The sequence below is a fragment of the Mustela erminea genome, chromosome 1 (assembly GCF_009829155.1).
Source record: "Mustela erminea isolate mMusErm1 chromosome 1, mMusErm1.Pri, whole genome shotgun sequence".
Classification (NCBI taxonomy): Eukaryota; Metazoa; Chordata; class Mammalia; order Carnivora; family Mustelidae; genus Mustela; species Mustela erminea.
Window position 1 is genome coordinate 140637814 of NC_045614.1, and position 27902 is coordinate 140665715.

At 35.6% G+C, this 27902-nt stretch overlaps 1 long non-coding RNA gene and 1 other non-coding gene across 3 annotated transcripts in view; one reads left to right on the forward strand and one right to left on the reverse strand.

Annotated features, from left to right (window-relative positions):
• The window catches only part of LOC116591486, a 180317-nt gene that overhangs the window by 14725 nt on the left and 137690 nt on the right, over nt 1-27902 (reverse strand). The gene's annotated exons all lie outside the window — the stretch shown is intronic.
• On the forward strand, nt 10427-10533 carry LOC116581509. Its single transcript, XR_004282078.1, has one exon. It is a non-coding gene; the product is annotated as a U6 spliceosomal RNA (small nuclear RNA).

Below are 27902 nucleotides of genomic sequence, written 5' to 3' on the forward strand. Positions count from 1 at the left end.
ATAAATATAGGAGATTATGTTTATAAATGTGTTTATATATAGCTTATAATAAAATACAGATGGATAATGGGAAATTTCACATTTTTATTTTTTTATTTTTTTAAAGATTTTATTTATTTATTTGACAGACTGGGATCACAAGTGGGCAGAGAGGCAGGCAGAGATAGAGAGGAGAAAGCAGGCTCCCCACTAAGCAGGCAGCCCAATGCAGGACTTGATCCCAGGATCCCAAGATCATGACCTGAGCGGGAGGCAGGGGCTTAACCCACTGAACCACCCAGGCGCCCCAGGAAATTTCACATTTTTAAAATACAAAACATAAAAATATTGCAACTATGACAATCCCTTCAGACCAAGCTTCTGGCCCCTGGGGATCTTCATTCATTCTGTGTTTTTACAAGAACTTTGGTAGAAAACTGTAGTCTATAAAGAGAAGAAAAAGAGCTGTAAAGAGGAAATGTATGATAAGTAAGTTGTACATCTAAGTAAGCTGATACACTGTGTAATCACACAAAAGATTATCTTACTTGCCTTCCTCATCAGTTTGTTGTCTCTCTTGAATTTAAACCTGGGATTGATTAATCCCATAGGCATGTTTTCCCTCACTATGATGCAGGCACTGACCCGGCAGTGAAAGTACAAAGACAAATGTGACATGGCTGCTTGCCTGAAGGAGCTTTCTGATGAGTCAGGGGTATTGGACGTTCATCCAGTGGCACAGGGGTTATGATACAGTGAGGCCCAAGAAAGAGGGCAGTCAGGATAGTCTTCTGGAAGCAAATATCTACGCATTATACTTTGGGATTTTAAAATTGACCAAATTAAAGAAAACGTGAATTCTAAGGAAAGCCGCAGAGAAATCTTTCCTGAATTCCTAACATGTTCTGTGTATAAATATTCAACAGTTAATCTGTTGCAGATAGGATTCTGTAAATAAATTCAGACATGACCTTCACTAGCTTTGTGCTCTGGTGAGAGTAACAAAGCTCCTATAGCCACTGAGAGCCCCTGGTTCCATTCTAGCAACAATACCGAAAAGTCACAGACTGCTGGAAAAAATTTTGAATACTTTGATACGTCTGTTGAAGCCATGGCAACCATGAAACTGTCGTAGAAATAAAAAGTTTTGAATTCTTGACATTTTTTTAAAGAATTCTAGTGTTCTAGATATGCACATACTTAATATTATACTTAAGACATTATGAATCTGAAGTGGCCGAAGGCCCCTTTGTCAAGGATTCACTGAATAATTTCAAGTTGAATAGGACTTTTTTTAATGCTTTGTCATTTTGAAAGTATTTATGATACTTTTCAAAATCATTAGCCATTCAGACATTGAGTAATGTCACAGGCTTTTGTAGATTTTATTCCATACCTTAATATGAGCCATGAGTAAGACAAATCACTACATTAGTGAATAGATTTTTATTTCACTGAAAATAATATCTGGATTTTTCAGACTTTAATTTTTACAAACCAGGGCCAAGGCCTCAAAACAGCCCCTGGGTTACTGAAAAACATTTCACTAACCTATTTAGAAGCATCAGTATTATGTTTTCATGATTGGAACTAAAAAATGAAATAAATTTCCTTTTTATACAACTTTTCTCCAGGATTTAATACCACAGTGTCTAATATTAGTTCAGTGACCTTTCTTGTTATATTTATTCAAAATTGAAGGAGGATAAGAGTGAATTCTTAAACAGAATAAAAAAGACAGAATTCATTTATCTTTAAAAAAAGAAAAAAAAACACTTATTTGTCTTTATGCTTTCTTATCACGAATAGCCAAAAAGGGTGCATGTCACTTAGCTCCATAATGAAATTATATATTGCTCAGACCACTCTGTACAAAGATTTTATTATTGCTAATGATTTTAACATCACAAAGATTAATGAATTATTACTGAAAATCAATTGCTTAAAATAAGTGTTGAAAATGACTCAGTTGAAAGATAATTGAGTTGCATCTAAACAAAATGTTTCAGCACCAGTGAAGCATGAATCATAATTTTTAAGTAAAAATGTATGGTTTTACATTTTTCACATACTCTTTAATGAGATCAGCATTAGAAATGAGTAAGTGCAAGTTCCATCTCTATATCCAGAACAGACAAACACTGAGAAATTTAGGTTTTTATCATGTTCATAGGAACTTTCCAAAGCTTAACTGCAGTGTCACTGCATCTGCTGATCTCCTTGGAAGCACAAGCCATTAGGGACATTGTTTTTGACTGATTGGTCAAACCGTATACATATGTATGTTGTTGGTGGGGAACTAAATCTATTACAAAGCTCAAAAACAGAATCAGTCCAAGATGGATGCCGTCCTGAGTAGAGCCTCCTAAATCATTAATTCCTGGCAAGGAGTATCAGTGTTGCTGCCTTTGTTGAATCCTCAGGGCCTGGCGCATAGTTTTAATGAATAGATGTTTGTAGAATAAAACTTAACTTACCATTGGTTAGCCATATCAACATGAAATATGAAGAACTTCCCAATTTCTAAACTTAAGGTAACTGCTGCCAGAAGTCTGTATTTCCTCTGAATTTCTATGGCACTTGTCCACAAAGCACAGATGGAACTGCACTGCCTTAAATGAGATACTCTTTTCTTTCTTTCCTTTTCTTTCTTTTTAAAATTGATATATGCCATTCTTTAAACAGACTGTAAATACCCAGAGAACAAGAACCCTGTCATATGTTTCCTTCTATTTCCAAACAATCTTGAAAAGCAAAAAGTTCAAGAAAAATTCAGATAAAAAATAATGAATATACGCCATTTTTTTTGAAGATTTTATTTATTTATTTATTTGACACACAGAGATCACAAGCAAGCAGAGAGGCAGGCAGAGAGAGAGGGGGAAGCAGGCTCTCCACTGAGCAGAAAGCCCGCGGGGCTCAATCCCAGGACCCTGGGATCTTGACCTGAGCCGAAGGCAGAGGCTTAACCCACTGAGCCACCCAGGTGCCCCTATATGACATTTTTTAAACAGACTGTAAACACCCAGAGAACAAGAACCCTGTCATATATTTCTTTCTATTTCCAAATAATCTTGAAAAGCAAAAAGTTCGAGAAAAATTCAGATTAAAAAATAATATTATATTTTCTTCCTAAAGTAGACTAATTCTTTTATGGTCTTCATAGTTTTATCAATCTATTTGACAACTTACAATAAGGGCAATCTATTAACTAAATATACTGAATCCACATGTATATTAAGATTAATCAAGTTCTGACAATTTTAAAGATATTTGGCATAGAAAGAGCATTTCCAAGAGCAAATTCTTTTAGCATAGTGACTCTGAACTTTAAGCTATTTCTCTTTCCTGGCCAAATGCCTCCTGGAATCTATAGGTTTGCAGACTTTGAACTCATTCTGGCACACGGAACTAGTGTGGCTCTATCCAAGTGTCAGGCCAAAGACAAAGAATGAAAAGCAATGAGAGTTCCCAAGGTAAAGTTGCCATTAGCATTTTATGAATGTGGAGAGTGTTCCTGACTCTGGAAAGACCAATAAAGAATGACTGTGAGAACAAAATTTTTCTTGCAGTTCAGGTTTGGAGAGCACAGAAACAACAAAGTGGATGTGCCAGATGCCTCAACAAACAACTGACAGGCTGCCTATCTCTACAACAGCAGGCTACAGAGACAGAAACCCCTCTTCCACATTCCACCACCTCTGCAGCTCCCACAGTTGCAAATACTGCATGGCCAGACCTGAGCTGTAATGAGCCAACAAGGAAAAATCACATCTACAAAAGGCCATCAGGCAAAAGAATCACAGAACAAATTTCCAATGAAACAGAATAGCTGTAGAAGAAAACATAGCCTTGAATTAAAAAACAATAAGAACACACTAGCAGAGATTTCAGAATGTGACCCACTTCTCAATACCTCCACCACAGCTACTATATCCCATGCCACCACACTTTCTTGTCAGTGTTATTACAATACCTCTTATTACTCTCCTTATTGTCTCTTCACAGAGAAGCCAGATTTTTCTATCAAAAAAAGTAAATCAAAGAGGAGGCACTGTGAAAGATTTTGGCAGTGAGGACTTGGTTTATGAATGTCCCAAGACCTTTCATAAAAAGAGAGCAACTAGTAGAGCAAAAACAAAGAGCCATGGATGACATCAACAACAAAACTAGGTGATAAGACATCCCCACAAATAAGGAGGTGGTAAAAGCCACTAAAATCCATTTGATATCATGGTGTATGGAAGGAAGTAGAGAGAAGGCACTTAGGCATTAGCTAGCCCTGAGCATGGGAGAGCGCTAAAATTATGAATAAGCACCCTCTGGAAAGCACAGTGGACCAATCTAAGATGCACAAGGAAACTTCTGATCCACAGTGAGTAAAGACTATTATGGATTATACTATAATTGAGGCTAGAGCAGTCTGGGTCTTACAAACTTCTGACACTAAAAAATCAAAAATGCATTCCAAGCCAAAGCCCTACACCATAGAAAAATTATTTCTACTACAATATAAATTAAAAATACAGGAAAATATGGATAAAGAAATATATGATCCATATAACACTGGAAGAGGGAAATAAAGGAAGTAGACTGCAACTTTCTCAACCCAGGGGAAAAAAAAAAGAAAAAGAAGAGAAGAGCTTAACAAAAACTATAAATCACAGACATAAAGGCAGAAGGAATAAACCAAGCAAATCGGGCATTACACTAAATGTGAACACTAAAATCTATCATTAATCAGACTGAGTTAAAACAAACAAACAAAAAAAAAAACATGAAGAGAGATCCTAAGAGTTCTCATGACTAGGAGAATTTTTTTTCTTTTCTTTTTATTGTATTTATATGAGATATATAATGGATGTCAACTAGGCTCTAAGCCTGTTGTGGTAATCATTCTACAATATAGGATACATAACCTATGTGGTAATCATTTCACAAACCATCATGTGATACACCTTAAACATACACAGCAATGTACACCATTTATTTCTCAATAGAGAAAAAAAAAAAAAAACAGGCTATTTGTTGCTTCAAAGAAATACACTCACCATAAAGTTATGGTGGAAAAAATCAAGTTAGGAAAAGAAAAGAAAAAAATACCAGGCAAAGGCAAACAAAAATGGGAATATCAACAGGATGAAATTTAAAGTTAAAAGCAATAAACAGGATACAAACAGATATATCAAAATAGAAGTTCTTCTACAACTTAACAAAGAAAATACAATAGTTATAAATTAATATGTACAAAACAATTAAGTTATTAAGCTAACTTACTTGTGGAGCAGAAGGAATAACATGGAGGACATTAGGAGAAGAAAAGGAAAAATGAATTGGGGAAGTTGGAGGGGGAGAAGAACCATGAAAGACTGTGGACTCCAAGAAATACACTGAGGGTTTTAGAGGGGAGAGGGGTGGGGGATTGGGTGAGCCTGGTGGCGGGTATTAAGGAGGGCATGTATTACATGGAGCACTGGGTGTGCTGCATAAACAATGAATCTTGGAACACTGAAAAAATAAAACTTAAATTTAAAAAACACAAGTAATTAACTATATAAAGAAAAAACATTCAAAATGGAAAAGGAATTTTATATGTATACTATTAAAATAAAAGCCTCCAATAGGTTTATTTCAGAATGATACAGATCTTGACAATAAAAAATATACAGCATATATTTACCAAATTGATTTGTTTGGCTCTAAAGAAAACCTTGTTGTCAGAATAAAATCCAATTAAGTTAGAAACAAAGATTTTTTTTTAATTGATTTATTCATTTTAGGGGTATGGGAAAGGCAGATGGAGAGAGAGAGAAACTTCAAGCAGACTCCATGCTGAGCACAAAGCCTGACTTGGGGCTGAATCTCACCCTGAGACCAGAACCTGAGCTGAAACCAAGACTTAGATGCTTAACTGACTGCACCACCCCGGCACCCCAGAAACAAAGTTTTAAAAGAAAAACCCTCAAGTACTCAGATATTAGCACTTGCTCTTATCGAGAGCACTTGCATAAAAAAGATCAAACAAAATGTGGAACAAAAAACTACATAGCACATAAAGTAGTATGCAAACTTTACTAGAATGTAAGCACGTTTATGGCAAGAATTTTGTGTTTATGTGTTCCTAAATTAGTGAACACAGTAAGCGTTCAATAAATATTTACCAAATACATACCAAAACTAATGAGGCACAACAAAAACATTATTGAGATGAAAACTAAAATAATTTGGTACTCGCCAACAAAATTATAAAAACAAATTAAAACAAATTTTAACAAATTTAACAAATTTTAAAAATTATAAAGATGAAATTAATGAGGAATACTCAAGTTAATTTTTTTTTAAGATTTTTGTTCATTTATTTATTTATTTATTTGACAGAGAGAGAGAAAGAGATCAGAAGTAGAGCAGCAGGCAGCAAGAGAGGGGGAAGCAGGCTCCCCACTGAGCAGAGAGCCCAATGTGGGGCTCGATCCCGGGACCATGAGATCATGACCTGAGCCAAAGGCAGAGGCTTAACCCACTGAGCCACCCTCAAGTTAATTTTTAATGAAAAAAAAGAAAATCCAAAGCTGGTTCTTTGAAAATATGACGATTAGTGGTTAATCTGAACAGAAAAAACAGAAGTGGGTGCCTGGGTGGCTCAGTTGGTTGAGTGTCGACTCTTAGTTTGTGCTCAGGTCATGATTTCTCAGTCATGAGATCTGTCCCATGGTGGGCTCCGTACTTCGTAGAGAGTCTACTTAGGATTCTCTCTCTCTCCCTCTCCCTGTGCCCTTTCCCCTGCTCACATTCTCTCTCTCTCTCTAAAATATATAAATAAATCTTAAAGAAAAAGAAAAAAGAGGTAAGCATATAAATGAATTTAGAAAAGAGAATGGAACCTTAGACAAAGGAAAATGCAAATAATTAAAATTTGTATGTAATTCTGTAATTTTATAGACCTCTCAAGAACAATGACAAACTTGTAAACCTCTCAAGAAGGATGATTTCCTAGCAAAAGAGAAAACCATTAAATTTGACCTCAAGAAGAAACTGAAAATTTGAGTAAATATATTACACTAAAGAAACTATAAAGGTTAAAAAAAAAAAGCTTGTATTGTTAGAAATGCAGTTTTCATGAGGGGATTCAAAAGAGTATGGTTTTGGTTTTTTTGTTTTTTTTTTAATGAACATATATTTTTATCCCCAGGAGTACAGATCTGTGAATTGCCAATGGAATACTATGCAGCCATCAAAAGAAATGAAATCTTGCCATTTGCGACAACGTGGATGGAACTAGAGCACATCATGCTTAGCGAAATAAGTCAAGCAGAGAAAGACAAGTATCATATGATCTCCCTGATATGAGGAAGTGGTGATGCAACATGGGGGCTTAAGTGGGTAGGAGAAGAATAAATGAAACAAAAGAGTATGGTTTTAAGCATTTTTATGTTTGTATCTATCTAAGTAGGCATCCCTCCATGAAACAGTTATACCTGCCAAGAATAGAAACTTTCCCAGTATCTAGAAAAGTGACTAGTGGGGATACCCTAATACCTAACAACTCCTTAGAGAGGCTGTCCCACAAAAGCTTATGCACCCATGATTATGAATGTTGACTTGTGGGCACCTGGGTGGGCTCAGTTGGCTAAGTGGCTGCCTTCAGCTCAGATCATGATCCCGGAGTCCCGGGATAGAGTCCCGCATCAGGATCCCAGCTCCTGGGGAAGTGTGATTCTCCCTCTGACCTTCTTCCCTCTCATGCTCTCTCTCACTCTCTCTCCCTCAAATAAATGAATAAATAAATAAATAAATAAATAAATAAATAAATAAATAAAATCTTTTTTTTTAAAGGAATATTGACTTGTAATGGTGAAGATCTGAAAATAATCTAAATGTCCATGGGAGAGGGATGGATGAACACTTTGCAATGCATTCAAACAGATGACATTACGCAGCAGTTAAAATGGTTACAGCTCTAAAATATCTTGAGTGAAAAAAGCAAGTTGTAGGAAATTATTTGTATATGAAACCAGTTATGTAAATTTTTAAATAAACGGGACAATGACTATACATTTGTTTCAGACACATACTTATGTAATGAAAGCTTGGAAATATGGACTGGATACACAGAAACACTACAGGGATTGCCTGCAGAGAGAAGCAGCAGCACACACCCTAGAATGGGAAAGATAGAACCTCAACTTTAATTTTCACTATTTAAAATGAGATCTAAAGTAAATATAACAAACTGTCAATATGCTTTAAAATTCTGGAAATATGCACAATTTTGTATAACTCTTAGTTAAAGTTTTAAATTTATATTGTCTCTCAAAAGCTCTTTTCTGCATTTCTTTTGTCCTGTATTTTCCTAGTTTCCTGTGAGGCACCCAGTACTCTCTCTTTCCCCCAGTTCTCCAAAAGCAATCCAATAGCTGCTGTTGGCATTTAGTGTAATTTGAAGTGGCTCATTATTCCCAGAGATATCTAATTATTAAATCTGTATCTGTATGTACTTTCCAAACATTAAAATATCAGAACAGGTATTTGCACCTTTGTAATTGTAGTGATGTTCTTCTGGGAAATGGGTTTTCCCTGGGCTCCTAGAATCACATCTGCTAGGCAACCTTTTATATGCCTGCTGTAATTCAAGACCAGCTCAATGAAAGCAATTAACCTGAGCATTGTTTTATTATTACATTAATGCAAAAACTTGCCTAGGGACATCCTAGTATTCACAATACTGCAAATTATTGCATAAACACAGGCCTCAGTTCCCTAGATGATAGGTGACCAAACAAAAGACAAACCTGTTTTACTTAAACAATAGTTTGTTAGTGAATATGTGTTCAGAGAAATATAGGTAGACGAGATGGTTGAGTTTGGAATCAGGTACTTGATACTCGCAAGGCTGCTGCTTCTCAAAGCTTCTTCCTCAAAGAGACAGAAGGCTATTTCTCTATACTGTACAAGCTGCAGAGCAGGATACAGCTTCTTGGCTGTTCATATACAGGCAAATTGCCACTGGCTGGAACAGAAAGTTCAATGATTTCCCCATTAGCACTGGATTCAGACTTTTACTTCAGTTTGCTTTAAATAATTTGTAACATAATCCAAGATCCCTTTAATGAGTACAAACAACATACACTTTCTAATAAGTCTGGAAAGTGTATTTAGATTTCTGTACCACTTCATATCAGTTAGTACACAATTTATAATAATAAACAACTAAAAAGCTTAGTTTACTATAGTTCTTTTTTTTAATTGGCCTATTAGACTCATTTATAAAATCTGAGCATTTCTTATAAGAATTACAAATTTCTGTTTCTATAATACTGAAGTCAGATAAATGACTCGTGAAAATGTGAGACTCATACTAACAATTTAAGTATATATGTACAAGTATATGTCCTTAATTAAAGTGTGTGTGTGTGTGTGTGTGTATACTAGTCAAATCTTTAATTACCTAAATTTATTTTTTTTTATATTTATTTATTTGACAGAAAGAGAGATCACAAGTAGGCAAAGAGGCAGGCAGAGAGAGAGGGGGTAGCAGTCTCCCCGCTAAGCAGAGAGCCTGATGCGGGACTCTATCCCAGGACCCTGAGACCCTGACCTGAGCCGAAGGCGGAGGCTTCAATCACTGAGCCATCCAGGCGCCCCTAATTACCTAAATTTAAACCATTATCTTGGGTAATACTGCATTTAAATGTATAATAATGCCCATGAGTTATTAGTTCTTAAATACTAATATCCATGCTTCATAGTAGAAAAATTGCTTAGACTAGGAATAAAATATATTATATACTCAGGGTCTTTGTATTAATATATGTGACTTTTCGGTTCAGAAATATATTCATATAGGCTCAACTTTTCAAAATATTTTTTATTCTGGGTTTAATATCAAGAAGTTTTAATTTTAAATATGTTAACACAAAACACTTCATAGCTCTATGAAAACTTTTGTAATACAGAAAAATGATACTAGTCACTCACACTACAGTTAAAAAATTCAAATAGATATATTTTTTACTATAATCAGTTACTGCAGAAGCATTGTTATTTGATATATAGTGGAAATAAAGTGTGAAATACTCCTCTGAAGGCAAAAATATAGAATTACATTTCTGTAAGAGTGGGGAAGCAAAATAAAGCATCTACCTCTGAACTCTCCATTTATGTCCAAAGAATTTGCAAACTTTAATTTCTGACTAAATCTAAAATGGAATGCTTATGAAATATACTCATCTGAACATCAAATGTACCCCCACAAAATGTAATTCTTAACTTAGACTCAAATTCTGATGGAATTAAGTAAAGGCATTTCTGTAGTCATTCAGAAAGATGAATGGCTACTAAATGAAATATTAATGACAATGGGCACTCTGACTCTGAATAAATGTAATAATTCCTTTTCCCTTAAAAAAAAAAAAGAAAAAATGGAATTTTTCAAAATCATGATAGGTTAGTGCTCATGTCAGTAGCACATATACTAAAATGGGAACAATATAGAGAAGATTAGCATGGCTGTTGTACAATGATATCATGCAAATTCCTAAAGCAGTCCATATTTCTTAAGACATGGAAGCAACCTAAAATGTCCATCAATAGATGAATATATACAGAAGATATATACATACATGTATATTTTATAGACACATGTGTGCATATACATAAATGTACATGTATACATATGTGTATGTACATATATTTATATGTATATATAAATACATATACATAAATATATGAATATATATACATATATGTATGTATACACAGACACACATATTTACTGAAATATTACTCAGCCACAAAAAGGATAATATCTTGCCCTTCGTGACAACATGGATGGACCTAAAGGGTATTCTGCTAAGTGAAGTAAGTCAAATAGCTGAAAGACAAATACCATATTATTTTACTTAAATGTGGAATCTAAAAAACAAATATACAAACAAAAAGCAGAATGAGACCTATAAGTTCAGAGAACAATTGACGATTCCTGGAGGGGAGAGGGGCAGGGGTATGAGCAGTATGGGTGAAGGGGAGTGGGGAGATGCAGGCTTCCAACTGCAGAATGAATGGGCCAATAGAGTGGAGCATATAGAATAAGGAATGTAGTCAATGGCATTGTAATAGTATCGTATGGTGACAGATGGTGACTTGCACTTGTGGTAAACATAACACAAAGCATAAAGATGTTGAATCACTATGTTGTAAACCAAAAACTAGTACAGCACTGTGTATCAACTATACTCAAGAGGAAAAAAAAAAAGGACAGTGTATCATCAAGATCGAGATATGCTATAAATAAAAATTTGCCTTATTTGAGAGGCAGGGCGAGGGACTTGGGGGGTAAGGAAAGAAAAAATGAAACAAGATCTGATTGGGAGGGAGATAAACCATAAGAGACTCTTAATCTTGCAAAACAGACTGAGGGTTGCTGCAGGGAGGGTGGGTAGGGAGAGGGTGGTTGGGTTATGGACATTGAGGAGGGTATGTGCTATGATGAGTGTTGTGAAATGTGTAAGCCTGATGATTCACAAACCTGTACCCCTGGGGCAAATAATACATTATATGTTAATAAAAATAATTTTTAAAAATTTTCCTTGTTCCCGCAAAGATTTTAAAATAAATAGTTCTAAAATTCTTTAGAATAAACATTTTAAAAGACTGAGATCTTGACCTTGGTGGAGAGGGCATGGCCATGTCTCACTAAATGACAGAGAGGTCACTGTGGTACTGTGTCAGCAAAACCTCCTAAAAATCTGATGTCTGGGTTGTCAGAGAAAGCTATTCACAGGGATACATCTCCCCAGAGGCATTCTGCTACAATATCACTGGGGGAAGCTGCTGACCGCCAGGCACCGTAGGAGGCAGAAGATGAAGAAGCTGCAAGTGACACAGGAGCATGTGAGTGAGCATACACTGGAACCAGGAAGCAAAGCTCTTCTCTCCCTCAGTCTCTCTCCATCATGTACTTGCAAAGCCTCAGTGCTTGGTGACAATGGAAAAATACTCTGGGGCCCAAATCCATTTCACACAGTAATAAAGAAGAGTGAATTTAGCCTTTTCTTCTGAGTGATTTTTCTAGCCTCTGCATGCAGTATTCAATGCTACAATGCTTGGTTATATCAAATCAGTCAAAGGAGAAAGATCATGAAGAATTTCATGAGAATGGTTTCTAAGGGCAAGGTCTGGAAATGGCATGTATCATTTCTATTTGTGTCACTGACAAGAGCTCAGTCATAGGCTCACACTAACTGCCAAGACAGGATAGGAAAGGTAGTTAAGTTGAGGCCCAGGAAGAAGAAATGTTTTTTGGTTTTTTGTTTGTTTGTTTGTATGGTTTAATTTATTTGAGAGAGAGAGAGAGAGAGAGGTTGAGAGAATGGAGAGAATGAGCAGAGGGAGAAGCAGTCTCCCCAGAGAGCAGGGAGCCCCAATGTGGGACTGGATCCTAGGACTCTGAGATCATGACCTGAGCCAAAGGCAGACTCTTTTTTTTTTTTTTTTTTTTTTTTTTAAGTTAAGAGAAGCACTTATATACTCAATGAGATCAATATTACAGGAAGGTGGTGGAGGCAGAGTTCACCCAAAATAGTAATTAATCTAAAACATCAGCTAATCCAAATAGAAAAAGAGCCAATGTCATTTGCATTTGCCTTTGGAGTATACTGTCCTGCAACTGTAGCACGTTCTCTCTCTCTCTTTTTTTTTCCCCCCCTCAGGTACCTGTGCTTCCAAAGCATGTACTCTTTTATTTAAATTTTTTTTTATAAACATATAATATATTATTAGTCCAGGAGTACAGGTCTGTGAATCACCAGGTTTACACACCAGGTTTACACACTTCACAGCACTCACCACAGCACGCCCTCCCCAATGTCCTTAACCCCACCACCCTCTCCCGACCCCCTCCCCCAGCAACCCTCAGTTTGTTTTGTGATATTAAGAGACTCTTACGGTTTGTCTCCCTCCTGAGCCCATCTTGTTTCATTTATTCTTTTCCTACCCCCCAAAACCCCCACATTGCATCTCCACTTCCTCATATCAGGGAGATCATATGATAGTTGTCTTTCTCCTATTGACTTATTTCACTAAGCATAATACCCTCTAGTTCCATCCATGTCATCGCAAATGGCAAGATTTCATTTCTTTTCATGGCTGCATAGTATTCTGTTTTATATATATACCAGCTCTTCTTTATCCATTCATCTGTTGATGGACATCTAGGTTCTTTCCATAGTTTGGCTATTGTGGACATTGCTGCTAGAAACATTCGGGTGCACGTGCCCCTTCAAATCACTGCATTTGTATCTTTAGGGTAAATACCCAGTAGTGCAATTGCTGGGTCATAAGGTAGCTCTATTTTCAACTTTTGAGGAACCTCCATGCTGTTTTCCAGAGTGGTTGCACCAGCTTGCATTCCCACCAACAGTGTAGGAGGGTTCCCCTTTCTCCACATCCTCACCAGCATCTGTCATTTCCTGACTTGTTAATTTTAGCCATTCTGATTGGTGTGATGTGGTATCTCATTGTGGTTTTGATTTTGTTTCCCTGATGCCGAGTGATGTGGAGCACTTTTTCATGTGTCTGTTGGCCATCTGGATGTCTTCTTTGCAGAAATGTCTGTTCATGTCCTCTGCCCATTTCTTGATTGGATTATTTGTTCTTTGGGTATTGAGTTTGCAAAGCTCTTCATAGATTTTGGACACTAGTCCTTTATCTGATATGTCATTTGCAAATATCCTTTCCCATTCTGTCAGTTGTCTTTTGGTTTTGTTCATGTTTCCTTTGCTGTGCAAAAGCTTTTGATCTTGATGAAGTCCCAATAGTTCATTTTTGCCCTTGCTTCCCTTGCCTTTGGCGATGTTCCTAGGAAGAAGTTGCTGCGGCTGAGGTCTGAGGTCGAAGAGTTTCAAAGACAGATTCTTAACCCACTGAGCCATCCAGATGCCCAAAGAAATGGTTTTGGTGACTTGTCAGTCTCTGTCATAGGTTATTTCTCTTAATTTATTATTTTATTTTTCCTGAAAGCAAGGCATCTTACTGCTCATCACCATTACCTCTGGCCTGGATGATACTAATGTATGTATGTAATAACCTCAGATGTCAGCTGGGGCCCCACCCAATCCACTAAAATCTGATGATGATGGTAATGCATGTACATATATATTGAGATGCCAGCTAAGACTCTTCTACTCTTTGAGTTCCAGACAAGATTTGTCCCAGCTTCATGTCCCCAGAGAGGTCTGCAAATTCCCGAGTTCTCACATTCTTATAGTCTTCTCCATGCCTAACTTCTGCTTCCATATACGCTGTTGCCATTCTTCACTGCTTTGATCCAGATATGAAATCCAAATCTTTCATTGATTTTCATTCAAAAATACTTGTTTAACCACCCCATTTGTGGAAGACTTTACAGAAGAAATTTTAAATGCAGGAAGAATAATTTCAAACTACATAATAGGCAGCCTCTCCTTAGTACTGACTTCTGGGAAGTTTCTGAAGATTTTCACCTCATCTGGTTTTCTTCTACATATCACCTCGCTGCTTCCTTTCTCCCCAGAGTCTCTTTACCCCTCAAGAGAAAAACAGATCCCTTTTGTTTTGTCATACAGAACAATGTAACCGTCTTTATTAGTTGTTTAAGTTCCTACTGACACCAATGTTCTTGGGAGTATTATTTTCCATCCCCAAGGACATGTTCTGGTTTGTTAAAGCTAAAATATTCACATTATTTCATACAAAGTCAAATGACTTGATATTGACTATATTAAGTGAGTTCTATGAGTTCAGCATTCCTAATATGTGTTCTATGGTGCACTGGTCCTATGAGATAATCTGTAGACATAAATAAATGAATAAATAAATAAATAAATAAATAAGATTTATGATTAATTTTAAGAATCCTTGCATACTTACTCTTCTCCTTGGAAATTTACAGTGCATATCAAGCATATTGAAAGCTGGGAAAAGGTCATATACCTGCTTACTGTGATAGTAGCTAACTTACTTGATAACAAACCTTTTTTTTTCTTTTTTTCACAAAATGCCCTCTAATGTACAGAATGCACAGAATGTAGAAAGTTCCTTCTAGCTATAATGTTCTGAAACACTCTAATTCTTAAGCACCTATATGACTAATGACAAAGCAACTATAAAACAAAACAAAAAACCATCAGTGCAACAGCCTGGCCAGAATGGGAGCTGTCACACACTTTCTTACTGTAAGATCCCTCTTGGATGACTACTGCTTCCACCCACCCAGAGTTTAAGTATTCTGGCTATTCTGAGAGGCTGAGGCAGAGTTTCAGAGACTAATCAGAAATGAACAGGAAAAAGAAAAAGCAAATTTACCTGCTGGTGCTGAAACTCTCTGTTTCTACACTTTCACCTTCAACAAGGCTACTTGAGGCTGTCTGCATGAAAAACATCCCTTCCCTTTTTTCTCTTTGTATTCATCCACCACAGGATTCCTGTGTTTTCTTGAGATAAGCTGCTTCTGTTTCCAGCACTCTTCCCCAGTCCCCCACCCCCTCTCCAATATTTAACTATTTCACTAATGCTGGTCTTGACTCTTGATCTTTTTGGCCAAAAGGACAGTTGGTTATAATGTAACCACATTTTATAGCAAGTCAGCAGTCTAGACAGTAGGTGACTTTTATTACCCCTTCTAACCTTGACACTATGAAGTAGTTAGACCTTTGCTCTGGTAGAACATAGTGACTAGCAAATTTTAAAAAATATATCTTAAATGAGAAATACTGTTGGGTAGCACAATTCTCTTGAATATTGTCACCAAGGCACAGGCCCACATTTTTATCAGTTTGAAAGTATCTTGAAAAACACACAGTATGATGTAAATACAGTAGAATGTTAGTATTTCCTGTTACTTTCTTTGAAGAAGTATTTATTTCTACTGTTTGAGTACTTCAGGCTCTGAAATAAATATATTGAAGTCCCCTTCTCCTTTCAGATAAGATAACTTTTTTTAAAAAGGTAGAAGTCTTTATATTTACTGACTACAAGTTCTTTGCGTGATACATGTGTTGCAAGTTATTAACACCCAGTCTGATGGCTTACCTTTTATTTTCTTAATGGAGTCTTTTAAATAGCAGAGTTTTTAAATTTTTAAGTTCAATTTGCCCATTTTCTTCCAGAATATTTAGATTTTTAGCTTTTATGTTTAAGTCTATAACCTATATCAAAAGAAACTTTGTGAATGATATGAGGTAGAGATCAAGGTTAATTATTTTTCATATATTTATCTGGTTGTTACAGCACTATTTGTTGAAAAACTTTCCTTTCTCCATTGAAATTCTTAGTGCCTTCATTAAAAACCTATTGACCATAAATGGTGGATCTATTTCTGAGCTCTGTTCTGTTTCATTGATGTATCTTTCTATTCTTATTCTAATATCATAGCCTTAATTACTATAATTATACAGTAAGTCTTGAAATCAAGTAATGTGACCTCCAACCTTGCTCTTTTTCAAGACAGTTTTGTTTATTGTTTTGTTTCAAGATTATTTTGTTTATTCTGGGTTCTTTTACTTGAAAATAAATTATAGAATCACTTTATTTATATTTACAAATAAATAAATAAATAAATACAGATCTGTTGCTGTTTTAAGTGGGATTGCATTGAATTTCTATGTCAGTTTGAGAAATTTACATCTTAAAAATATTAGTTGATTTCATCCATAAAGATGGCATAATCCTCCATCTGTTTAGGTTTTTTGAAATTTCCCTCAGAAATATTTTTCACTTACTGTGCAGAAGTTGTGTGCATTATTATTAAGTTACTAATGAATATAAAATTTTTTTCAAAGATTTGTTTATTTATTTTAGAAAGAGAGAGAGACACAGTGAGCATGAGTTGAGGGGGCAGAGAGAGAGGGAGAGAAAATCTCAAGCAGACTGTGCTAAGTGGAGAGCCTGACATGGGGCTCAATCTCATAACCCTGAGATTATGACTTGAGCCAAAACCAAGAGTCTGATGCTTAACTGACTGCACCACCCTGCATCCCTAAAATGTTTTTAATACTATTATAAAGCATACAATTTTAAAGTTTCATTTTCTAAATGTTTATTGTTAATGGAAACACTAATGTCTCCACTATCTCAGATTCACCACATGAAATTATTTAAAAAGTAAATCAATTAATTTAACTATGAAAAATATAAACCAAGTATAGTTACACATAAGATTGACTGTTCAGAATTTATTTACTAGTAATATCTTCATAAATTGATTGACTCTTCATCCATGATAAAACTTATTGAGGAGAATGTGACAGATGGTACCCAAAACAGACTCTTTTTTTTTTTTAATGATTTTATTTATTTATTTGACAGAGAGAGATCACAAGTAGGCAGAGAGGCAGGCAGAGAGAGAGGAAGGGAAGCAGACTCCCTGCTGAGCAGAGAGCCTGATGCGGGGCTCGATCCCAGGACCCTGAGATCATGACCTGAGCCGAAGGCAGAGGCCCCAACTCACTGAGCCACCCAGGTGCCCCGAAGTAGACTCTTAAAGACTTTAATTAAATGCCTCAGTTTCTATGTCCTCTGTCTTTGGTCTACCAACAAAACCTTAATGTAGTAAATTTTAACTTAATCTACTCTTAATATAGTAGCTAACCCATGCTGAAATTCACATTAGAAGTTTATAAAAAGCATTTTAAGCTAGTCAAATATATATTTGTAAGGCATAAAAACTGATTAATAAATCCAGGGTCGATGACATAAAATTTATACACTGCCACTTCAACATTTTTTTAAATCCTATAGCTATCTTCTTTTCCTTCCCAAATCTCTAAAGTTCTTATTCCTATATTTTTTCTTCCTAATGATTTTATTATTCTTAATGTCTTCCCATTCAATGACTATCTTACTTCTATTTTAAAGGAAACTTGATATTTCTTTTGTTGACTGAATCTTCATAAAAGAAACTTCCTCTGGGCCATCTTTTTCTCTAGGCTAAGCCCTTTGAGTGTCTTCATCAGGCATATATGCACCATATAAACTTCCCATAGTACTACATGCCCAGAACACTGAAGGGGTTCGGATAAATGTTTTAAATGAATGAGTAAATGAATAGACATATAAATTAAATAAATCTGGGTTATACACCCAACTTTCCCCTATTTTCCCTAACTCATTAATAATTCAATCATTGTTTTTCAACTTAACCTTGCTGAACATTTTTGCTGCACTGACTTTCTCCTTCATATCTTTTTGTCTTGTGTTTGCTTTAATCTCTTCTTTATTTTCACAGTATGTTTCCATCATATTATCCTGTTCCTTATTTTCCTCCCATTCACTTATATTGACCTAGTTCTTTTACTCTACACACATTTCTTAAGAGTTCATCCAATTTCCAGTTTAAATTGATTTTATGGATCAGATCTGCTACTACCTCATAGAGTGAATGCAAAGAAAGCAGACTTTCTGGGCACCCACATCTCTGCAGATGCACATATTGTTATTATAAGCCACTTTTGTACAAATCTGAAAGATCTGCACCTTCCTTGGACTCAGCCAGCTACACTATACACAGAAGTCCTGTGAATGAATCCCAATTCTACAATTCTACATTCTACAAAATACCAGGTCTGGATAATCTATAAAGGGTTCATATGAATACTCCTAGGTCATGTGGGATCAAAAAAAAAATCAAAATTTGTCCTTTAATCCAAATTTCCTATTCTTTCTAACTTCAAGATTGCATTAGGTTATCAATGACCAAGCCATTCTGACACATACTTAACATTATAACTCCACTGTCCATTTTCTTTCAGAGACTACCACATAAAACAAGACCCTACAATGTGATCATTTCACTATTCCAGTGGTTTCATGTTGGAGGTGTTTCTCTTTCAGTCTCTCTATTTGGTGACTTTTCATTGCACTTAAAATAGAATCCCCTGAAAGCCCATAAGACTTGATTTGATTATATTCACTTCCCTTCCCCAACCTTCATATTAGAATTAGCATCCTTGATATCTCATAAACCTGCATTTTTTCCCTTGACAGTTTATCATTTTAATTAAACAAACACTTGTAAAGTCGTGTTTTATAATTGTCTCCTTCAGACTCACATTCACCTAAGAATGTAAGTTTATCAACTTATTCAATCTTTATTCCCAGAATCTAGTATAATAACAGCACATAGTGGGCAACGTGCATTTGTGACAGAATAAATGTAAGTATCAAAAGAGTGTCATTCTAAAAATGGAAATGGTCTGGTTAAATATAGCCCATATTAAAAAGGCCAGGAATAATAGAGTTCAAACTCTGCCATGTAAACTGAGGATGAAGTAACCATTAATCATTCTCACAATTTTCAGTGGTCTTGATTCCTCCAAAAATGCCATTATCATTGCTCCTGAAGCAGACCTTTTATATATCTCAGTATCTTACAGGGAGAATAGTCCCTAGTACTCACCACTTAACATTAATGTTTTAACTAGTCCATCTCACTTTATTAATGAGAGAGAGCACACTGGCACAAACAGCTGGAAGAGCTGCTTAAAAATGAGGCCGAATTCTTATTCATTTGTTTATTATTTTAAGAGAGAAATGGCAGAAAAGTCAATGAAAATACACATGAACAAAAAGTATAATAGTCTGTGCTTACTAATGGAAAAGGAAATGAGTGTTTATTTATTTATTTATTGCCCCCTTGGTATGTGAAATAGAAATACCAGAGCTAAAACTCCCCTAACCCACCTAGTCAGATGGTCCTCCACCACAGAACGTTTTGTATTCAACTTCTCTACTTACTGAATAAGGATGTGATGACATACGTGTGCCTCATTTTGCTCATTTGTAAGAGTGGGATAATACTATATTTACCTGCTTATATATAATGAGATAGTACACTTAAGATATTTTGATAGTGGTTAGCACATAGCAATGAATCAGTAACTTCTCTCATTATTATTAATATATAATATTTGTGGATGGAGATTTGATAAATTTCCCTGACATCAAATTTCAGTGTCAGTCACCAGTTCTATCAGTTCTTCTTTTTCTTTTTCCAGTAAACCTAAAAGTTTTATCTACAATTCAAACTCACCTGAGCCATTTACAAAGCTATCATTTAGTCCCATTAACACCAGTCACAACCCTTTTGTTTGTTGAGAGGACACTGGCTCAATAGGCTATCCAATTACCTGGCCTTTAGCCTTACACCACATTTGCATCCTGGTTTTACAGGGGGCTATTTTAAGCCCTCCACTTTTGCAACCACTTCTCTACTACTCATCCCTATAAGAGAGATAGCCAGCTGATACACAAAATCAGGACAAAAATATTTCTACCCTTTCACTGTTTTTGTATACAGTGCAATTAATCCACATCCTGAATCACTATGGGATGTAAATGCTATATTGAACATCCTATACACAGTCATTTTCATCTTTGCTTCTTTGTCATTTTTTCCCAACAACATGGAACACCTGGCCAGTAACTAATAGAATTAAGGAATTTTTCCCCTGTTAAGAGCACCTCTGAAGCAGACTCCAGCAAAAGAAGAGCCAAGTACCAAGAATATCTAGAAGAAATGATATGTACCTTTCCTGACACACATGTATTACTCATCCATGCCAGAAATCACAGCCCCACCCACTCTGAAGAGTGTTTTCTGGTCCTATATGACCAAAAGGACTGGCAACAACCCATGGAAACTGTGTAGCACCACAGTACTTAAGCCAAGAGGCAGGTGGGCGGAGCTGATCATTCTTAGAGTAGAAAGCCATCACCAGGCACAGAACATTCCTGTGTTGTGCACATACAGGAGGGTTAACACTTAGCCAAGGCTGAGGGTAGCTCTTGGCCCCTCCCAACCAGACCTCCTGTTAGAGAAACACAATAGCCTGAAGTGGCCTCATTTCATCCCATGCAAGCAAGGGAGCTGAGACATAGCCCCACCCACTATGGATACTGTCTTCCAACCCCACCTGACCACAAGGGCTGGAGACAACTCCTGGGAGCTGTAATCCAGTGGCACTCAAGCCAAAAGGCAGGCAGAGCCAATAGTTTGTGGAACAAAGCCAGTGGTCCTGTTTGGTCAGAGAATTTGGGGTATGGGTAAGCTTGAGCTAAGATAATAAACAAGGAGCTTTAATGGCTTTAGAGCTCCTTTCCTTAAGCAGGGAATCTAATTTATAGCCCTAGTCATCCCTGAAGATGGCCTTTGGCCTGACCTACTAGGGAACCTAACCAGAGAACACAGGAAGCTACAAAGCCCATTCAGCAGTCACATGTACAGTGACATTTGAACAGAAAGCATGGGTCACGGCTTCCCCCACCTGCAGAGCAAAACTAGTCACCTTACATGACCAGGGAATTCAGTGTATACTGGCCTAGTTCGGGTCCCCAAACTAGAGGCTATACCAGCCCTGGGCCCTGTCTTGCTGCCCTGTCAGAGGAAGAAAGCTAATTTCTAGCCTCATCTACTACTGAATATAGTACCTAGTCCTGACCATCTAGTAAATCTTACCAGAGAATGCAGATAATCATGGAGTCCAACCTACAGTTCAACTTGGGTAGAGAACAAAACCAACAGTCCTTTCAAACTATTATAAGCCAGTGGCATACACTCATCCCCATCTTCAGAGCTCAAACAGTTGCTTCACCCAAAAATAGAGTATAAGAGCAAGCCCCACCTTCCCAAGGATATCGCCAGCAGACCACACCCAGAAACCCAAAATGAGCTGACTAGCAAATAACTGCCTTTGCCAAAGAAAAACTATGAAGTCTGAAAGAAGAGCCTGATTACTCAAAGCACAGATAACAACATATGAAAAGGAAGATCACAAAAACATCAGGTAAATATGGTACCACCAAAGGAAACTAATAAAGCTCTAATAAAGGAAATAATCTATGAACTATGAATAAAGATTTCAGAACAATCTTCTTAAGGAAGTTTACCAAACTACAAAACAAACAAACAAACAAACAAACCCCAGACAAATGAAATTCAGGAAACAATGAAAAAACAAAATAAGAAGCTCAACAAGGAAATAGCAACCATGAAAAAACAACAACAACAGGAATTCTTGCATTAAAAGATACAATAAACTGAACTGAAGAACTCAATAGAAAGTTCAAAAGTAGACTCAAATGAAGAAGGAATGCTGGAGGATAAAATATTGGAAATTAGTCAAAGTTGTAAAAAAAGAATAAGAAATGAAAAAGATTGAAGAAAGCATATGGGAATTATAGAACACAATGAAAAGAAACAATATGTACTTTATGGGGATTCCAGAAAAAGAGAAAGAGAAAGAGATAGAAAGTATATTTAAAGCAATAATGGCAGGGGTACCTGGGTAGCTAAGTCATTAAGCCTTTGGCCCAAGTCGTGATCCCAAGTCATGATCCCAAGGGATTAAAAAGGACATTTCAAGTCAGGGTCCTGGGATCGAGTCCTGCATCAGGCTCTCTGCTCGACAGGAAGTCTGCTTCTCCCTCTCCCTCTCCCTCTGCTTGTGTTCCCTCTCTCACTGTGTGTCTCTCTCTGTCAAATAAATAAATAAAATCCTAAAAAAAATAAATAAAGCAATAATGGCTGTAAATGTCCCAAACCTGCAGATCCAGATCCACAAAGCCCAAAGGAATCCAAATAGGTTGAATCTGAATACCACTATACTGAGAGACATTATAATTAAATTAAATTGACCCAAAAGTCAAAGACAATTATAGGAGCAGCAGAGAAAAAAGTAAGTTACATATACCTTAAGGGAACCTCCATAAGACTATCAGTACATTTCTCAACAGGAGAAACTTTTAAAGTCAGGAGAGAATGGGACAATATATTCAAAACATTAAAAGAAAATAACAGTCAACTAAGAACACTATACCCAGTGAAGCTGTCCTTTGGAAATGAAGGAGGGATAAAGCCTTTCCTGAACAAATAAAAGATGAGGTAGTTCACTACCACCAGGCCTGTCTTACATAAAATGCTAAAGGGACTTCTTTGAGTGGAAGTAAAAGAATGCTAATTAACATCATAAAAACATAAAAGAGTGGTGTAAATCTTTACAGTAATGGCAAATATATACTTATAGGTAGACAGCAATATGAGAATAGTGGTACTTAATTCACTTACAATTCTAGTTTGAAAGTTAAAAAAAGTAGTAAAAAATAACCATAACTACAATAATCTGTTACTAGTTACACAATGTAAAAAACATTTAAATTGTAATAAAATGTGAGGGGGAGAAGTAAAAATGTCCAATTTACAAATTCTACTGAAGTTAAGCTGTTATCCGTTTAGAATAGGGTGTTATAAGTTTCAGACATTTTATGTTATCCTCATGTAACCACAAGAGAAACTCCTGTAGTAATTACACAGAAGAATACAATAAAGAAGTCAAAGCACACTAACATCAAAAGACATCAAAGCATATACAAAAAAAAGGAAGATAAGAAACAAGGAACAACAGATCTGTAGACCAGAAAATAAGCACAATGACCATAATAAGTCTTTACCTATCAATAATCATTTTAAATGTATTTTAAATAGATTAATTTTCCAATTAAAAGGCACAGAATGGCTGAAAGGATAAAAAACAAAACCCAACAATATGCTGCCTACTGGAGACTCACTTTGACTTCAAAGACACACATAGATAGGACTAAGAGTGAAGGGATGAAAAAGGACATTTCAAGCAAAGGATAACAAAATAACAACAAGCAGGAGTAGTTCTATTTATATCAGAAAAAACAGACTTTAACAAAACATGGTAAAAGGAGACAAAAAGGGTAATTATATAATGAAAAAGGGTCAATACCTTAAAAAGATCAAAAAATTGTAAATATTTATGGACCCAACTCTGGAGCATCTCAATATTTAAAGCAAAAACTAATAAAGCTTAAAAAAAATAAATAGTAATACAATAGTTGAGAACTTTAATACCCAGCTCTCAACAATGAATGGATCATTGAGACACAGCATCAATAAGGACATAGAGGATATAGACAACACTATAGACCAAATGGACTTGACAGACATATACAGAACATTCTACCCAACAACAGCAGAATACACATTCTTCTCAAGTGTACATGGACCATTTTCTAAAAAAGATAGTATGGTAGGCCACAAAACAAGTCTTAGCAAATTCAATAAGACTGACATCATACCAAGTATCTCCCCTGACGACAATGGCATGAAACTAGAAATTAGTAACAAGAGGAAAACTGGAAAATTCCTGAACAAGTGAAAATTAGGCAACACTTTCCTGAAGAACCAATGGATCAAAGAAAAACTTAAAGGGAAAATTTTAATAAACAGAGTTTTTAAAAGACTTATAGAAATAGAAACACATCACACCAGAACTTGTGGGATGCAGCAAAACCAGTTCCAATAGGAAACTTCATAACCATAAACAGCTACATTAAGAAGACAGAAAGATTCCAAATAGACAACCTAACTCTAGGCTAAGAAACTAGAAAAAGAACAAACTGAACCTTAAGTTAGCAGAAAAAAGGAAATAATAAAGGTTAGAGCAAAAATAAATTAGAAAACAGAGAAACAATAGAGAGGACGAGCCAAACTAAGAGTTGATTCTTTGAAAAGACAAACTTGACAAACCTTTAACTACACCAACCAAGGGGGACAAAGGACCCAAATCAAGAAAATTTATAAATGAACAAAGGAGATATTACAACAGATACCACAGAAATTCAAGAGATCATTAAGAAGCTACTATAACCAGCTATATACAACAAACTGCTCAATCTAGATGGAATGGAAATATTCTTAGAAACATACAACTTAGCAAGACTAAATTAAAAAAATGGAAAATATGAATAGACCAATTACTATTAAGGAGACTGACAGTAAACAAAAATTTCCTGGTAAAGAAAAACCCAGGACAAGAGAGCTTCATTGGTGAATTTTACCAAATATTTAGAGAAAAACTAACACCAATTCTTCTCAAACTCTTCCAAAAATCTGAAAAGGAGAAAATACCTCCAAACTCACTTTACAAAGCCACCATTTTCCAGATACCAAAACCATAAAAGGATATTACTAGAAAAGAAAGCTACAGGCCAATATCCCTGATTAATATGGATGCAAAAATTCTCAATAAAATACTATTAAAAATAAATAAATAAACAAAATAAAATACTATCAGACTAAATTTAGTATCACATTAAAAGGATCATTCGACATAAGCAAGTGGGATTTATCCCTGGGAGGCAAAGATGTCTCAATGTATGCAAATCAATTAATGTGATATACATTAATAGAATGAAAGAAAAGAATCATGATCATCTCAATAGATGTAGAAAAAACATTGTCCCTAACAAAAACTCTTAACAAATTAGGCATAGAAAAAACATATCTCAACATAATAAAGGCTATATATAATAAGCCCATAGTTAACATTACATTCGATGATGAAAGACTGAAAGCCTTTCCTCTAAGATTAGGAGATTAGGAATAAGACAAGAGTGCCTATTTTCACCACTCATAGTCAACAAAGGAATAGAATTCTTAACTAGTGCAATCAGGCAAGAAAAACAAAAAACAAACAAACAAACAAACAAACAAAAAAACCCGACATCAGAATTGGAAAGGAAAATGGTCTCTTTATAGATGGTAAGGTTTTATATATAAAAAAATCCTAAAGACTCATCCAAAAACTGTTCTAATTGATGTATTCGATAAATTTGCAAGATATATATTAAGCATACAAAAAAATCTGTAGTATTTCTATATACTAATAATGCATTTTCCAAAAAAGAAATAAATTGATCCCATTTATAATAGCATCAAAAACAAGACTTAGAAATAAATTTAACTAAGGAGGTTAAATACCTCTACTATGAGAACTACAGACACAAATCACAATTTCATCTGCTATTGATGGGTCCTATAAGGACTTCTAGTCCTACAAGGGCCCACAGAATCCAGGGAGAAGGCAGAAACAATTTTTATTATTCTTTTATTTTTCTTATTATTCATAGTATTTTTTCTTTTACTGAATCTGAAATCTTAGGTTTACAGGCAGTCATGCCAGATAATCCACTTTATTTTTTCCCTAGTTTTGTTAAGAAATATTTGACATATATTACTCTATAAGTTTAAAATATTACAGCATAATGGTTTGATTTACATATATTATGAAATGACTACACAATAGGTTCAGCTAATATCCATCTTCTCATACAGATACAATAAAAAGAAAAGAGACAAGAAAAGAAAATAATTGTTCTCCTTGTGATGAGAACTCAGAGGATTTATTGTCTTAACAACTTTCCTAGATTATACAGCACCATTAACTTCAGTTATCATGTTGTATATTACATCCCTAGTACTTATTTATCTTATACCAGGAAATTTGCACCTTTTGACCACGATTTTCCCTCACCCCATTTCCACCTAACCACAAGTGTGATCTCTTTTCCTAGTTTATTGTTGTTTTATTTACTTTTTTAAAAGATTTTTTTTTATTTATTTGACAGCAGAGATCACAAGTAGGCAGAGAGGCAGGCAGAGAGAGAGGGGGAAGTAGGCTCCCCGCTGAGTAGAGAGCCCAATGCGATGCAGGGCTCAATCCCAGGACCCTGGGATCATGACCTGAGCTGAAGGCAGAGGTTTTAACCCACTGAGCCATCCAGGCGCCCCTGTTTTGTTGTTGTTGTATTTTAATCATACATTATTTGTCTTTCTCTGTCAGATTTATTTCATTTAGCTCAATGCCTTCAAGGTCCATCCATGTTGTCACAAATGGTAGGATTGCCTCATTTTTTATGGCTTAATAACATTCGTGTGTGTGTGTGTGTGCACGCACGCGCACGTGTATGTGCATGCACGCGTGCATATCACAACTTCTTTATTCATTCAGCCATCAGTGAACACTTAGGTTGTTTCCATGTCTTGGTTACTATAAGTAATGTTGCTATGAATATGGGGGATGCAGATATCTTTTTGAAGTGCTTTCACCTCCTTTGAATATATACCATAGAATATTACTCAGCCATAAAAAGGTATGAGCCCGGGGGGCGCCTGGGTGGCTCAGTGGGTTAAAGCCTCTGCCTTCGACTCAGGTCATGATCCCAGGGTTCTGGGATCAAGCCCTGCCTTGCACTCTCTGCTCAGTGGAGAGCCTGCTTCCCCCTCGCCCTCTCTCTGCCTCTCTGCCTACTTGTGATCTCTGTCTGTCAAATAAATAATAAATCTTTAAAAAAAAAAAAAAAAAAGGAATGAGCCCTTGCCATTTGTAACAACACTGATGGACCTAGAGAGTATTATACTACGTGAAATAGGTCAGTCATAGGAAGATAAATACCAAAAATCTAAAAAGCAAAATAAAACAAACAAACAAAAAACAAAAGAGACTCATAAATACAGAGAGCAAACTGATGGTTGCCAAAAGAGAGAATGTGAGACCATGGGCAAAACAGGTGAAGAAATTAAGAGGTACAAATTTCCATTATAAAATAAATAAGTGATGAAGATAAAAATTAAAGCAAAGGTGTTATAGTCAATTATAACAACACTATGGTGATAGATGGTAACTACGCTTGTTGTGAGCATTGTATAATGTATAGAATGGTCCAATAACTATGCTGTGCATCTGAAACTAATACAATACTGTATATCAACAATACCTAAATAATAAAAACAATTTTTAAGTAATTAAACTGAAACAATAAAGAGAACAAATTATATATTTTTCTACTTTGCCTAATTGCCAAAAGAGATGGCAATTATTAAGTTATCACTTCTCAACCAATTCTCTTCAAATTAAATAGAGCTATATCCTTATATAATTTTAATTTAATTTAAAAACAAATGTATACTTTTAAAAATGTTTTCTTCTGGACTTATAAATCTCTTTATAGCCCTCTTTTCAAATTTCTATAAAGTAAGACACATATAACTTGGAGTCTAATAGTTTCATAAGGCCTGTGGTCAGGGG